Source organism: Rhea americana, unplaced genomic scaffold (assembly GCF_003343005.1).
Source record: "Rhea americana isolate MKP2758 unplaced genomic scaffold, rheAme1 scaffold_61, whole genome shotgun sequence".
Lineage (NCBI taxonomy): Eukaryota > Metazoa > Chordata > Aves > Rheiformes > Rheidae > Rhea > Rhea americana.
This window is the reverse complement of record NW_028186768.1, coordinates 2,716,351-2,733,477: the sequence shown is the minus strand read 5'-3', so window position 1 is coordinate 2,733,477 and position 17,127 is coordinate 2,716,351. Positions and strand designations below refer to the sequence as shown.

Below are 17,127 nucleotides of genomic sequence, written 5' to 3'. Positions count from 1 at the left end.
GAGAGACGAAGCTAAATAGAGCTGGCTTATTAGAGCTGGATGTTTGGAGTCCCCACAGAAGTGTCTACTCTCAGCAGAGACTCCAGAAAATGTTCACAGTCTCTGGATTAATAGGAGCGTGGTCCAGCGGTCGGAACAGAGGACCAAAATTCAGGCTTTCTGCACTGAAACTATTTTATAAATTATATGGTGTCTCAGATTATCCATTTGTAAAATTTCACAGACGGAATGCWTGTCTCAGTGCATTAAGTACTTCAAAGACCTCACAGGAAAGATGCTCTCAAATGCTCATTTCCATAGTTAGAAACTTTTCTGAAAAATGCTAAAAATAATGCCAGAAAATACATAAGCAGAAAGCAGATCACAGCAGTGCGCTCCCCTAAAATACGTAAGGGAGAAAGAGAGTCACAGATGGAGAAGTGTCTTTTGCACTGGAGAAGAAAGTCTGACCAGAGACAGCAGAGAATATGCAGACAGCTACATGACAGCCTAAAATTCTAGGGTAACGACAGCAAATTGAAGACTTTATCTGAAGCCAAAACWTTGAATATGCCAAGCCAATTACCAAAATAAGATGAATCCATGGAAATAAACGGTGAGGTTAACAAAACCCACACAGAAACGCAGCCAAATTTGAGAAAAAAAAAAAACGTAACCAAAACAAAATACATGGGTGCCACTTATTATCTTAAAAAAAAAAAAAAAAAAAACGTAACCAAAACAAAATACATGGGTGCCACTTATTATCTTACACCTATAGAATGCCATTTCTTCTGTAACAGTCTCCAGACACTTTACGAACTCAGTGCAGGAATGGTTCAATCACACATGTACACCCAATCTTCCTCCACGACAAAATGTATCCAGTATCGTGTAGCAACATCTTATGCTGCTACACAACTGAAGTGATTCATGCTTTCAGACAGGAAGTAGAGAAGAATACTACATCCAGCTGAAACCACAGAAGAATTTTTATACAAGCCACAAGACACAAGCCAGTTATTTTATGGGCAGATTATCCAAATATGTTATATATAGACTGAAAGATAGAAACTTAAGAGAGGTAACTAGAGGAGAACCAACACCACTCATCTTCCATCTACTTCCCAYTGACTGAGAAGAGGCATAAGTTAACGGGAAATTCGGTCTATGCTTGGGGCTTGTTTTTTTGTTAAGAGCTCGGACACTTGAGCATCAATTTCTGGAAATGTGAATTCAAAAAAGAGAAACAAAACAAGCAGGTCAGCGGGGTGCTTTTGAGCTGCTTTCAGATTGCTGGCAGGGTGCACAGTAACCAGCCAAGTACAGCAATTTGCTACAAACCTGAGAAGAAAAAAACAAAAAGAAAAAAAAAGACAAGAGTATGCATCTACTAAATACCCATTTTTTCTCCCATCTGCAAAGCAGTCTCTGTTCTTACTGTACCTTTCAGAGCTGGAAGAAAAGAGCTACTGAAAGATACAGACTAGACAAAAACTATGGATTAGGAACAGCAGGGCACATTAGGAATGTGAACAGCAAAGGCAATGAATTCAGAAAAAAACTGCATCTCTTCTAAAAACAGAAGCAGAACARTAGAAACGGGTTATCTCAGGATGGCTCCATGGAAAGCAGAAGGGATGTGTTCGCACCTCCTTCTTGCTTTGTTTCCCACTGAAACTCCCTGTTTGCATTTATAGTGCAGAAGTCAGTTTTATCCAATAGTCTCTGAAGGCGTACTTGGTGTTCTGGATTGTTAGAAGTAGAATCRAATCAAATCCATAGCAGAGCTGTCACAGAAACTGAAACTTAAATTACTGCCTTTCCCAATATAAAAGGCCTTTCACAGTCAAAGCAACTTCTGTGCATAATCATGCAGCAGAAGTCATTGTTGCCTCCTAAGTATGTACTGTACCATTTAATAAAGCCTTTCCTAATAGCAAAAGCATTTGCTTCCTCTCTTGGCTTTTCCCTCCTCATAGCAAAGACGTATGCAGAGCTGGAAATGATCTACAGTTTTCTAAACTTGTCTTTGGAAAGTTTCTTTGCCAAGCTACACTTCGTCAGGAGCTCATTATTTTCTGGGTAGACACCAGAGACGTCGCTTTGAATTATTTTGAAGGCTTTGCTGATGCAGCCTCAAACCATGAGGTTTGTATGCTTTTTTGCATGAATCACAGCAAGTTATGTTCATTCCACATACAAAGCTCTGTTTCATTTGCAGACCCTTCTCCATACTGTCTCTTCCAAAACCACCCGGAGGTTTTCCAGCACCCATTTTGCAGTGTTCTAGAAGGTTTTGTGACGTGACAGGAACAGCAGCAACTCAGGACTTCTGAATTTTCTTCCCATTTCTTCACTCACAGGCTATGTGATACTAGTCCACTCTCAGTTCCTCTGCAACAATACTAAAATTGATTCTGGAATGAATTTGTACAATTCTGTCCTCATTTACTCTGCAGAGCAGCTGCCCTGGATTGACACCAACATTAGCAAGACCATGTTTAGCCCAGCAAAAAAAGTGACCTGAGTTTTGCAAAACTGAGCTTAGCAATGCCTCCCTTTTAGGCCTCAGGGCCTCCATAGTCAGATCCATAGAGGTGAAGTAAAAACCAATGATGTTCACTATAGGGTCCAAAAGGAAAGTGAGTGGGGTCACAGAATGGTATCCTGCCCCCGGGCTGAGCAACAGTTTGAGAGCAAGCCAACAGCCAAAGCTAAGACTAGGAGCCCGTGCAGTCTCATTTGTTGCCAAAATTCACAACGACAGAGATRCACACCAGTTTTTCTACTAATAATGATAGGTAGGAGCAAATAATCTTTGTGTTTGAAGTACCTTGAATTATTAACACATTAAACAAATATATGCGCAGTACACAAGGAAATAGGTTAAACACACTGAGAGGACATTGTTTTGTGGAAAACAACTATGGAAAGCAATTTTGTTGCTTTCCTGAAGGTCCRGGAGAAGAAATTAGCCAGCAATCCACTCCATAAGCCAAGCACTGCATTTTTCCGCTTTAAAGTTAGCTTAGCTGAAGGAACATCATCCGCTGGGGTAAGGGAATGGGAATTCTTACATTTTAATGACTTCACAGTAATGAGGAACACAAATAATGTACGTGTGCATTGGCCTGGAATAACACAAAGTGTTTAAGAAGTATGAGTTGCTAAAATGATATTGGTCACCAAGCAGCAGGAGACTTTCAGAATTCATTGTGGTTATTTGCATGAAGTTTGCAATTTTACTTTGATTTAACCACATACTTATTCAAGCACTGCAAATAACTTCTCTGAATTGTCTCAGAAGGCAGTTATAACCTTRTACTGTTCTTGGGGATCAGAAATATTATTGCTCATCTTCTGACATCAGCAGATTTTGGCCTTCTTAAAAGATGCTGAGGGGAGCACATGGGCAACCCTCCCCAAAACAAACCTGTACTTTTCAACAAATTATTAGTTTACTTTTCTTCCCAGCCASAGCTCCTCTGTCCTTGGTACTAGCATTTTAAATCTGCAGGAATGTGCACATTTTTCTAACTCGTAAGAGCGTAGAAGGAGTTCCTTGAAATCTGACTTCCAGTAACATCCTCCAGGCTAGATATCTGCCTGGCCTAGTTCTGTCAGATGTTATGATATCAACAATTTGCATCTTTAGCAGCCTAGGACAGGGTAGCAAACTCTTAGCAGAATGAAACATATAATAGAGATCTGAAGAGAGCATGAAACCAACCACAGGGAGGCAAGACAAAATACAAATCAGATTCACAAAATATGAAGCAAAGTGAGTGTGAGTCACTTGGAGAAAAAAAGAGGAGACTGTTTCTAAACAGTCCAGTTTGAGGATATTTCTCAGTGTTCTGATGTAAAGCAGAAGAACTTATTATGTAATGCAATGGAAAACATAGCCAAATGTACAGCTCTGAGCAAATGATTAGTTGAAACAGTGACTCAACTCAAACAAAAATCTGTTCTGCTGCTTTGAATATCAACAAATTGAGCACTATTACACTAATGAGAGATTTGAGAGACCTCCACCAGCACCGCTCTGACCTCCTTCCACAGTTACTTGAGGCCTGTCTGTGCAAAAGTCTCAGCTGACAGCAATTTGAGCTGTGGAACAAAAGAAGGGATGTGGAACTCAATTATCCAACAACAGATCTCCACTGAAATCAATGCAATTGTGTCACATGAGACTTTGGCTGGCAGCCCCTTAAGTTTGCACAGAGGGAACCATCCCCTCAAAAACGCATGCTGAAATGAAGCAGACAGGGAATAGTGCAGACAATGAAATACAATTCTATGCCAGAAATATGCTCAGTGGGCTCCACTTTCCTCTCCCTCAAACTGGTCTTACCCCTAGGTACTTCCATGAGCAGTACTCCTGACTCGTGTGAGGCCAGATTAGATCAGATCAGCCCAGAGCATTCTTTGYAAAGAGAAATTTCTGCACCATGCAATCAAGAAAATGTTCGTATTTAACTCTCCATATCAAAGTGAAATAGTGACAATTGCTCATGCTAGCAGAACAAGCTTCCTCTGTGTGAGACAGCTTAAGTTGGACACTTTGCACTTCAATCTGACACTAAGGCTTCATTTTTATCAGTTTGGTAGGGCATATGAAGAAGTTTCATATTTTTACTTTAAGTGCAAGTTATAGATATCTGTATCTGTCTACACACAAACACAGTTTAAGGGCTCCTGCACATATTCAGAGAAATGTAAATCAATCTTAGTGTAAAAGATAATCGGACCATAACCTGGAAAGCACTGTACTCATTTCGAGTCAGTTCCCTCTTCTTACAGATGAGCCTTTACCCATCCAAACAGTGCCAGTGGGACCATTAGTAAGGTATTCAGTAACACGGATATGTATTCACAGCCATATTTGGGGAGATCCCAGTCAAATCAAAGTAAACTGACTTTGTCCAAACTGATCTTCCTCGGTGCTGTCATGGCATTGCTATCCCAGAAGCGCAGGGCTTTTGCAAATGCAGAAAGTGCAGTTGCACTGAGTTTCCTGAATTGCAAGAGCCTAGGCAGCAATTCCCATGATGGTGAAAACATGGGAAAGCACTGCTAGCTGGCTGGTAGAAAACCGCATTTCCTTGTTTCTGCCAAAGATCTTGTCAAATCCCAGTGTACTGCTACTCCATGGACAGCATGTGAAATAAAGGTCCGAGTGTGACAAGTGTAAAGAATGTCTAATGCATTTGGGAACGGCTCTCTCTAGGTCTTGCATTCTTTACATCAGACCTGGAACTGCGGCACTTCTGGTACTGGGTCACTGTGATTGCCTTGCTAACCTGTAAAGTGCACAAGTGTACATCCTAATTAATGCTTGGCAATGGAAATACAAATCCCCTGGCTTGTAGATGGCATATACTCCTATAAACACTTAACTTGGCCACAAATCTGGAAAAATAGATAGGACACTCATAAGGAGTGCTTGGCATAGRAAATGCCAGCATTTTTTCCTGGAAGCTGCTTACATTGCCAAAATACTTCAATAAGAGGCATGATCYGAGACCTTTCCCTTAATATGCATCCTGCTCTCGTCTGATTTGTAGTCTACAGTGTGCAGCATTCATTCTGAGTTAAACTTGAACTACTGTAATCCAAGCAATGCAGAAAGGAAATACATGCCACAAGCAAGGAGAAACATGCATTAAGCTGTCGCATCAAGAGCAAGGGGTTGCCTACACATCACAGACTACCTTTATATCTTTCTTGGCATAGACTTTTGTCACAGAGCACAGAGAAGCTATTTAGGAGGATACAGCATACCCAAAAGGGGCCATTTTTCAAAAGAACCAGGAAAAACAAAGAACCAGTGCAAAGTAGACATGGAGCTCCTCTTGAAAGCCTGGCAAACTGACTTCCGACAGAGTGAAATCATGCTAGCCCAACGGCCTGGAATGATGGAAGATAACCACGGAAGTCTTGCATTGCAGCATACAGCGCCACGTCCCGAAACCGAGGCGCCTACCCACAGCCCAATAGCATTCACCTCGCAGCTGGCTTTCTCACCTGCTATTCTGCATCCTGTCCTCGAGGAAAGCCCCAATCTGCTCGACAAAATCTGCCTGTTTCAAGTTCTTTTAATATCTTTGGAATGAAAAGAGAACTTCTTTCTTGGAAAAGAAATTTCTTGAATCCATTTGCAGCAGGGGTTCCTTAATGATGGAAATAACTGTTTAACCAGTTCTAGTGGGTAGATAGGGAAACAATTTCAGGTTAATTTTCATTTATACGCAAATGAAGACATTTACATCCACTTTTAGCTTTATGCTGCCAGACTGGTATAAGAAAGCCTAAGTTGAAGAGCCAAGCTTTTGGGGGATTAATATTATCATTAATATCCTAACTCCATAAGAAAATTAGCATTTGTAATTTTAGGTTTATGAGTTTATTATGTTCTGGTGCGTCTTGGGATAGAGCATAGACAAATGTTCGAGCACTTTGTGAATCGAAGCCATTAAAATGGAATTTCCCAGGCACCCAATTTCAGACTCCTTTGAACATCTTGGCTGATATCTACACACGAATAGTCAATGCCACAGCTACAACCTGGCATGAGGAAGAGAGACTGCTACAACAGACCTTTTTCATGACCACGATACAAGTATTTGTTTTTAAAATCTGTATTTAAAAGATTTCTGTCCCACTACCCTGTACTTTCTACTCAATTACTAAAAAGGCTATGTTTTCTAAGCATGAAACAATATCATTTTTGTCAAGGGTTTGGAAACCGAGCACTTATACGAACTGAAGAAAGCTTCCTTTCTCTTCCCTGTGCAGTTCTGGTTGCAGGGAAAGAGCTTTCTGTGTGAGTAATCTTTCTAAGTAGGAAGCAGAGCTCCCCTATTGCTAGGGAAGAATGGACCTCCAGTAGGCTAATATGTGATGGATGACTGAATGCAAACTTGGCAACGTTGTTCTCCGTTCTCTAAAGAATACAAAATGCCACAGGCTATTCGTACACAGGGACTTGCTAGTTGAAAGTTCTGAAAACTTGGCAACATCTTACATTAGTTTAATTGAAACTACAGTGGCAAGACAATTAAGGATGCGAATTTCTTGCAACCAAATCAACTCAGGGTGAATTTATCTCTGGAGATTGACTTACACGTAAGCCAAACAAAAATAAAATGGAAGAATATTTTCATTGATTCTATGGCCTGAACAACAAAATCTTGCATTTATGATGGTCTATAACCTCAAACCTCATATATTTACCAGTTTTCTTTTAAGACACTAGAACCACTGTCAGACRGGTAACTGAAGCTACATTTCTTTTTATGTTTCATCAGCAATGTGATATGAAACATGTAGGAGAGAGAAAGGAGATGCATACAGAACACAGTAAAGTACTACATTAAGTCTATATCTAGTTATTATGGCATATAGATCATTCCATTATATGTACGCTGTGATGAGTTTTCCCCTACTAACAAATATCAAAAAGGGACCTCAAGTAAAACTCAGCTTTGCCTGTTCAGCAGAGGAATCTGTATTATATTCCTTCTTTTAATGTCCAAATATTTTCTGCTGGGCCAAGAGACACCTCTCGTTGGGCAGGATCGCTTTCGGACTCCCCCTCCCCAGCCTGCCCACTCTGCACAGTGTAGTTACATCATACATTGAGAGATTTCACTAGCTGGAAGAATGCCCAGTTTTTAACTTTTCCCACATGTGGAAGGCATTTAATTTCAGCTCAGATGGAACAGAGGTTCGAACGCAGGAGTGGACAGCGAGCACTCTGAACTAGGGGAAGTTCCACTTGTGTAAACCCCAGAGCTCAGTGGAAACCAAGACAGCTCAATGTTGTCTCTCAGGGTTGCTCATTTTTCTTCTTTCTGCTACTTTTGCTCCTCAAAGAACAGCCTTCTTCCTTCTTCTTTTGTCTTCACCACACACAGAGTTTTTTTGAACTGCTAATAATAGCAATTGTAAGCTCTTTATGACAAAGAGCATCACTTACTGTGTCTATTCATTTTTTCTAATACAGTGAGGCCCTAAAATGCCATAGCGATAGTAATAACATCATCAACTTCTAATAAAGTCCTATCCAAAACCTGCRTAAGGCAAGGGCATCAGTAGATATCAAAGCAGTTTAACCAATTCAATTACATCTTATAAACTCAAAACTGACCTGTGCAAGTCTCTTGTTTTTCAATTCTTGACCTCAAATTTTTATTTTTTCTGTCTAGAACTAAAAGTTATCAATCTCACAGTTACTTGTACTGACTTTTCATATTTATGAGCCTGGATCATGATAACATATTGATTGGCCCATTGAATTGTATCACTCTGATTACTAGCTCCCTTACCCAGCTTCCTATCTTGTTACTTGGTAACGATGCTTTTTCTGCAATATTGTCAGCCACTTTCCTTAGAAGTACTTTAAAATATCCCTGTRGTTATTACATTTTACAGTATTTTACAGTACATTTTCTGCAGTTTGTAACCACTGCTTTTGATGACAACCATCAGACCTTGAGAAAGGTGTGCTAAAAATCACACCAGAAATTAAGTCTGAGCAAGTACAAGTTGATAAATCAGAGCACAGTTTTTAAAGTCCAACGGCTCAGTCTGCCACAGTTCAAAACAAAAGCTGTTTTATTATTGGAAAGCTGAGATGTCTAAGTTTCTAGCAATATAAATCATGCATGTCTAAGGCTAGAGCTTTATGAGACACTGGATCTTAAAACTGTCAATGGCCTGTTGGTTTAGCAGCCCTTTGGCTTAGCAGCACGGTGATGTCATATGTCCAAGGTCAAATATATCAAGTCGTAGATTTCAAACTGTAGATTAATTTTTAACCATTCTTAATTTCTCATGTTTTGTAGCATACCGTGTAAGACAGATAAATGGGCAACTGACAATGAGACAGAGACCACCATCTGCATTTACTTGTATTTCTAAATGAAACTTTTAACCTAGACAGGTATCAGGGTTCACAAAGGAAAACAGCCCATGGAATGATCACTATTTCTACCTTACATTTCATCTAGTGGAGGTCATCCATTTACACCAGACAACTCCGTTATACAATCCAGTACACTGCACTGCCATTTAGCACAATTACACTTCTGAACATACCCTACAAAGTCACACCAACAGACATACTCTTGGGTTGTACCAGAAAAACAGCAGAACATTGTACCAGCAGGTCTGTTATTTCACACGGTGTTACCAGAAAGGATGAAAGAGTTAAAGGTCTGGCTCCAAAGCAACATCACTACTTCAGATGCATGCTCTTCAGTTTTGCTTTGATTTTGGGAAGGAAAAAGGAAAAGAATTAGAATCAGTCCTGAGAAGTACAGAACCTGCTACCTAATCTGCTCTTCTGGAAACTATATGTTTCTCAGCAGATCCATTGGCTCTTCTACAGTTTTGGAAGCACTGATAAAGTAATTCTAGAGTTATAGGATTAAGGACTGGAACTTGGAAATAATTTTCTCCAGCATGAAAGGAGTCAGAGAATGAAATCAAAGACCAAAAAAATCTGGCAAATGAGTGATAAAGTGCTGAGGATAGGGAATATGAGTGTCTGTGACAGTGGGTAAAAGAAGTCCCCTGTATAACTCTTCATTCTGCCCGTTTTCAGGTGCTAACCTCCTTGGTCCGTTCCTGAGTGGATGAGGCAGAGGTGTAACTGCTGCAAAGGGGACTTGCTATCAGCTCCCTGATAACTCTGCAAGTATTTTCAAAATTCATTGCCTAGGTGGCCAGCTGCAGACTGATTCCCTTCTTTTGGCTAAGCACATTCATTTGATCAAACATTTGCTCCTCAGTTCCTGTTATCAGCAAGAAGAAAATAAATTAAAAAAAAACAAAACCTTATAACCCACTTCTGCAAGCGTTCCTGGAATTCAAAGCAGCGTGACTAGTCCCCACTATCCAACTCATTCACAAACTATAGTGCCCTTAAGATTTCACAGCTCTAAAAGAGAAATGCAGGACCCCTGCATAATAAAACAAACAATGCAAAAACGTTAATCAGGAAGCACGTAAAATGAATTCCTATTATTTAATACGAATTTTTAAAAATCAACTAGAAAAAACAAATACAAACAACAGCTCAACAACAGGTCTATACAATTAGTGTTTTTTTTTTTTTTAATACGGGAGAAGTTGATAAATACTTTTATTGTGCTTCTTGTTCTGATGATGTCTCMACTGTGTGAGAGGACACATCATGGTCATGTCAGTCTGAACATAACAGCCTCCTGCGTGGTACGATACAGACTTTTGAAAAGTTTAGAATACCTGCCAAAAAGCTCCATCTCCCAGGGGCCAGAGAGTAAATCAGGCAGGGAAAACTCTGCAAAGGTGATGCAAAGTACATTTTTGAATATATAAGCATAATTTCTAAATGAAGCCAGGTGCTATGACCTTCCCCCAGTCAACCTTTCCATTTCAAGTCAATCTGAGCCTTACTGGTAAGTGCAGAGTGTCATGCTGAAAAACTCAGTGCACAAGGAGGCAAGCAGTTAAGAAAAGGCAGACACACACACACTGTAAATCAAGAGTCTCGGTTTTTCCATGATGATGGCAGAATTTCACCCTCCCCCTGCTCACAACCCACACCTTTAAGCCCTCGGTAATCAGATACCAGTTGAACCTTCCTTTGTCTTTTGCTCCTCACTACAGAGTCAGAAGTTACTGTACTCCTGAAAGAAACTGCAGGTGGGAGGAAGGTGACAAAGCCTTCAGTGCAAATAAGTAGGCAGGMAGCAAATCAAAAAGAAAAAGATCCTGACTTCTCAAATTGTATACAATAGCACAGGAAGGTCACCTGGAAGGTTTAAGGAGCTAATTTAATCTGATAGGTGGGGTGAAGATGGGGAAAATGCATTATTTCACTAGCCAAGAGGGAATCCCACGCACTACTGGTTTTGCAGCCATCCTGTCGGTTAGGTTTTCATCTAGATTTCTGCAGATGTCCAGCGTCCAACTAACCCATCCATCAYTCATTCATTTGTTCAAATTAATACCATTGAAATACTTATTGCATCGTTCTTACACTGGATAATAAAGACAAACTAAAGGCAGGCATGCTCCAAATTTTAAAAAATTTCCCTGGTAAGACCCCTGCCTTTTCAGGCTGAATAGAGTCACAGCAGTGAAGGTCATGGCAGAACACTGTGGTACTGCAAACTCGGGGGGTCGAAGAGCTCCTGATTTTTTAATTCAGGAAGGAAGCAGACTTACCTTACAGGCTCTGACAGAGATTAGATCCCGCTGTGAGCAGCCTCCATGAAATAAATGTGATGTTAAAGTCAGCTATCGGGCTTCCGACTTTGTTGCTGTCCTGTCAAAATGCAGAAAAGTTGTGTTGCCTGATATTGTGTGTGTGTGTGTATGTGTGAGAAAGACAGAAGTGTTTGACAGTAAGGCAAACTGGTCAGATCAGCCAGATTCTGCCGGGTTTATATAGCTGAGCTGCAAATCCTGATCCTTGGCTCATTCCACTGTAATAGGATGCCTGAAGGCATTTTTTTCAGTTTTGCTTTAAAGGAACAGCCTCTCTCTTTGGCTTAGCTTCTGAAAGACACACACACACTCACACACGCAGTCACAGACAGACAGACACACATACAAAAAAAGAATTTGCATGCAATTTATGGCTAAAGAAGGAAACCCCTGAACCATGAAAAAAAGAAAGTCAGCTCAGGGCAAATGACTCAGAAAGCAGAATATTTTCCTTGCAGCATCAGCGAAGTACATTATCAGGAGCTTTAATCCCTTCATCCTCATTATTTTAACATTACCAGAAGAGTAACAGAATTAAATAAAATCAGCAGACTCGCAAGTAAGATTTCAATTCCAGAAACACCTAGAGGACATAGTGGGTCAGATGGCCAGCTAACGTAAATCAACCACACTCCATTTACACAAGCTGAGGGTCTGGCAATCTCACGTAACTTCAAGTTCGTCATCTCAGTGCACTGCTTCTGCTCGCTCAACAGCTCTATGGAAAAGAGAGGAGAAAGCAAGGAAAAGTTGAGTGAGCCTAGTCTGACTCTGTAAAGAAGAGMGAAAAGCCCAGAGAGGAGAACACAGGAGGGCTTCCCTTTCTTCACAGATCTGATAAAAAGAGATTATGTGGCTGGGGTGTGTGTGCGCGTGTCCATGTGCATGTGAGTAAAGATAATCTGTCCCCTTTTGTGACGCTTATGTTTTTTTTTTAGTCAGTGCATTCTCTCCRCTTCCCATCCCAGAGCTATCAGTAACACACAGACTACTCATCGGGGAGCATTTCACAGRCAGTTGTTCTCTCCCAACCACCCTTGAACCTCAGGCTTGTGGCTAAGAGTTAAAATCACAGTTGAAGGATTCTCATTAACACCGATTTTCCTCCTACCAGACACCAAAAATCTGCCTCCTATTCCTCTACACTTCATTCTACTTGTTTTGTTTGTTTGTTTGTTTGTGAATATTGGTGCAGTTAATCCTCAAACATACACTTCTTGAGTGAAGGACAAAGCTGCTCTTCTGTTTGTGTTTTAGGAAGCATAAAAATGCTTTTAGAGACAATGAATATGCTACAAAGTGATTTCAATAGGCTATGGGACAAGTCTATGAGAAAGCGATAGGACTTTCCGCTAGAACAGGATGAAGATGCTCACAAGGATTATACTTGGATGCTAGGTCCTTCCAATCTTTTTTTTCCTTTCTGAATGAATCTCCTCTCAGCTGGCTTTTCCCAGGCTTCATGGACTTACCTCATGTTCTGGCACATCAGAACTTTTCCTCTTTGCTGCTTTATAGGCACAGCAGAACCAGAAAGATTGGCCTACCCTACATGCCTAGGAAAGGACAGGACGATTCCTGACCCTGAAGGTCTAAAACTTTAGAATCATTATTTTTGTAGACCATATAACCTTAAATCTACTTAAACCTATTTTTCTGTGGTTTTCAGACATAACATTGATCTCCTCTATTTATCAACTGGTGTCTAACATTACAGCTGAGGTCATGTTGCATCACTGTCCTCAGCAGGTGGCACAAATTCTGGTCACTTCTAAATAGATACTGATTAAAACAAACCCAACCAACCAAACAAAAAACCCCAAAGCACTAAGAGGAAAAAAAAGCTTTTAGAAGTATTTACACATGATTTTTGCAAAAAACAGATCCTATATCTTCAAGTAGCTACAGAATTGGTCAAAAACCACTGAAGTTGAAAGTTGCAGTAAAAATAGAGATGTATCTTTCAGCCTTTAATAAATACCTATGTCCAACTTCTGTCCAATTTTTGTGTAACATTCTTCTCATAAGATACTCAGATGGACTCTCGTGCCAGCTGACATTATCTCTCCCTATTGCATAGTCCTATGAAAGTCAATTAGAATTGTACTGAAGGACAAAAACTGTGAGATGTTACACAATTCATCCAATAAAGCCTGATGGGGACTCAGAAAAAGCAGTTCCCCATACAAGGAGCCATTTGCTGCCTCTGACTTCTGCAGTCAGTTGACATGCATTTGAAGAACACACACTATTTCATCGTCCATATCCACAAGACTAAACAAGATGGTTAAAGCTTTTGTGTAAACCGCGGAAAGCAATTTGCAGGATTTGGGATTTTTAGCAGTTGTTAGTATCAGCTTTTCTGCTGCTATTTGTTTAATCAAAATTTAAACCATTTTTTTTCTCCAGTCTTTCTCTACACACTCATCTTCTGACTTCAAACAACATGCCATATGAGATAAGTCTCAGGTAAGAGTTCAGGCCTGTTCTTGTTTTATCTTTTCTGGCTCACTCATCCTTAATCATACTCTGCTGCAAACATTGAATGATACCTTGACTCAGAAGCAAAAGATAACATGAAAGAACAGGAAAATCTTTTTTAATCAGAAAGATACCTAAGTTGTGATCACTAATAAGCAGGATAAAAGCTGATTTCTGTGCCTTATGGTATCCTCTGTCATTAGATAAATGTGGATAGCAGTTGGAATTTTTTAATGAAAAGATGAGCGAGAAAGCAAAGGAATACTGAACTTCCAAGGCTGCACTTATGAAATCACATTGGAGATGAAATTCAAGCACCTAGCGAAGGCCATAGTGGACAGACAAATCTAAGAACATGATATTCATGAAAGGATGAGACACACCTCAATTCATTATTCTGGAAAATACTAGTGAACTGCACAAAACATGCTCATGGGTACCTTAGGACAAAATTGTTGCAGTACAGGTAATTTGACTTAGTCCCAGTTTAATACCTGTGCTGGTTCACCAAAGCCTCAAAATAATCTACTTCATAGCAGAATGTTTCACAGGGTGAAAACTGTCCTGAAAGTGAAAAGCTGTGAACACAGTGGGAATTAACATATAACTTCTGTAGCCAGAGAGATCTTTAGCCAGGCACATAATGCAACAGATTTCAGTAACATGCAGATGGGAATCATATCTTGGGCTACCATCTTATCTGGTGCTTCTCAATTGATTTCCTACTAATTTGCAGCAAATAATTTTTCCAGTGAATTCACTGCTACCTGCTTGGGAATCATTCGCAAACCGAACTTTTGTTTTTTTATGAATATATTTCTTATTTAAAATCACTCAGTACTGCTCCAAAAGAAGGCACCTCAACTTATTTTCCAGAAAATATTTGAACTATTGTTTTAAATATTTGCTATTTGTAGTTTGCTATTCCTGTTGTCTCTTCAGTAGTATTTTTCCTTCCTTGTTTTAATGTGCCCCAAATCTAACAAGAGCTTACAGACATGGCAAACTTTCCAGCATGGCTACTTGTTCAGTGATTATATCTGAGAATACCAATTTATATAGGTATGCACAGAACTCCCTCTCCCAAATGTTGCAAACACTGATGTAACCATGTTCAGCCATGTTGAAGAAGAGTTTGATTTGAGGCTGGACTGCTTCTGGTAATTTCAACCCATGCTGAAAGGTACAAAAGCACCCAGTATTCTGATAACAGAGAATGTAGAAGCTCATACCTAACCCCAAAGAATTCTGATCAATGTAGATTAATCCAGTATCTGAAAGTGCAAGTTGGCAATCACTTCTGAGAACCGTGGTACTGAGAACTTGGGCAGAATCAACCGCACATATAAAGATAGTAAAGTTGAGGCCCCATAATATCCAATAAAATGTTAAAGATCAAAGATCATGCTAGTCAATAAAATTACAAAACGTATTTAAAAATTGGGGGATTTTTCAAAGATGATCTCCAGAGAGGAAAAGTAAATTTCCCCTATTATTTGGAATTATTATCWTTATCCTCAAGATATTTCCCAAGAGTTACATTTATCCCCTAAATGAAGAAATACAAAGCAGCTGCTTAAAAGTAGACCTGTTGGGTTGCATACTGCTTGCACGCAGGAAGCTGATTGTAACAGATGTTCATTTAATCTTTCCTTAACTATTCTTTCAAGAGCTGAGTATGTCTTGGCAGCATTTACATGGCTTGAAAAGCCTGCAAATTGGATCTGAAAGATGAGGCAATTGAGAAAACATTGATGCTTAATAAATTTATTTCAAATTCTCTTTCCACAGTAGTGAAAAGAAGCTATGTGCTTTGCTAAGGATACACAGGAGCAGAGCCAGGTGACGTGGGTGCTAATGCAATCTCTGCCATACTCTGAATGATCACCTTGATCATATTCTTTCCTCTCTTTCCCTGTTCTATAAAACCAACCTAAATGCACAGCAACACGCTGCTATTACAAACTAGAGAAGAATTTGCTGTTAGTGCTGAAATGTTTAGAAAGAATATTGATAGCACTATGCAAAATTCACACAAGAAAATCAAAGCTTCACTGCAAAAAATAATGAGCGAACCAAGAAAAACAACTTTGCCATTGCATAAATATTTTCCATCGAAACTGCTGGTGCCAGATTCTATTACAGAGTAACCTCTGATCTACATATCTTCAGCACTTATCATATTTGCAGTAGGCTTTATTAGAAGTTTATGAGACAAAATATGGTTTTCACTATGTGTCAAAATAGCAAAAGAGAGATGAGGAAGAATATGCCAAGTTGCTGAGGACTGAGGGTGAGAAAAAAGTTTACTACATGGGATGGAATAAAGGTTTAACAGCATGTTAGCATTACTTACGAGTAGCTAAGCCACAAATGACACAGGCAAACTTCCACAACTTACTGCCAGTAAAGGTTTCATCCTGTACCACGACAATGGCACTCTAGTACTTGAGCTCATGAAAATACTTAAGCACGTGCCTCTATTCATCCCCAAATACTTAAGTAAACTCTCCTATAATCATGGGTTTACCCCCACTGATGCCAATTTTCCAGCTAATCATGTTAAACATATGCTTGCTGAGCAGGAAGTTTCCCCAGTGAAGCTCTAAGTAAGAATCATAGCAAAGTGAAGTTCACAGTGCATATTCATTCTATATGAAAGATGTTCAAATACAATGGTTTTTATCAGTATATGTCCTAAAACAATGACAAGAAGGATTCCTAGTTCCAATAAAGACTTGAGGACAGCCATACAGCTTACGCCTATGTGCCCACACTTACACACCCTTTGCTAGAAACTGTGATGCGCATTCACCCAACTGTCATCACAGGAGGTTTGTCTTGGGAGGCAGATAGTCTATATTAGCCACAGGATTGGTGTCAGAGATCATGAGCACTCCCTTAGATAGAGATGAGGAGATCTAGCGCATGTACTACTTGAAAAATGTAGCTCTCCACAGAATGTGATAGTAATGTTACACTGATTTGTACCTCAGTATGTCAAGTATGGTTTGTTTAACAAGAATACGTTTTATCTGGATAGGAATATGATGACGCTCGTCAGAAATGCCCTCATTATGCTGTTCTATACCCCTCCCAGCAAAACAGCCTTAGACACTCCATAACCTTTGATGTTCTCCTGGACTAAGYGATGGCCCTGAAGAGTTCTGCAGTAAAGAAAAATAGAAAATTAGTTTCATAAGTTAAAATGAAGAGACACATTTAGTCTCAACTACATCTTTCATACAAAAATGTCAAAGTACTTGCATGGAAAAAGAATGAGACGGGACCTTTTAAAGTTAATACTSTCTTTCCCTAGGGCAGAACGAGCTATACTGGAACCAGCAAAGATTAGTAAAATGAGCTCTGTAAAAGAGAATAGTACTTTTTGTAGGGGAAACTGCC

The 17,127-nt window shown here is 39.7% G+C and overlaps 1 protein-coding gene across 3 annotated transcripts in view; it reads right to left on the bottom strand.

Annotated features, from left to right (window-relative positions):
• Nucleotides 1-11,431, bottom strand: part of TNC (tenascin C) — a 73,644-nt gene extending 62,213 nt beyond the window's left edge. The window contains exon 1 of one of the 3 annotated variants that reach the window (XM_085320110.1): nt 11,200-11,431. The gene's annotated coding sequence lies outside the window, so the exon portion shown is untranslated. The remainder of the gene's footprint in view (nt 1-11,199) is intronic. The other 2 variants (XM_085320108.1, XM_085320109.1) reach the window with 2 other exon arrangements.
• Between the last annotated feature and the right edge of the window lie 5,696 nt (nt 11,432-17,127).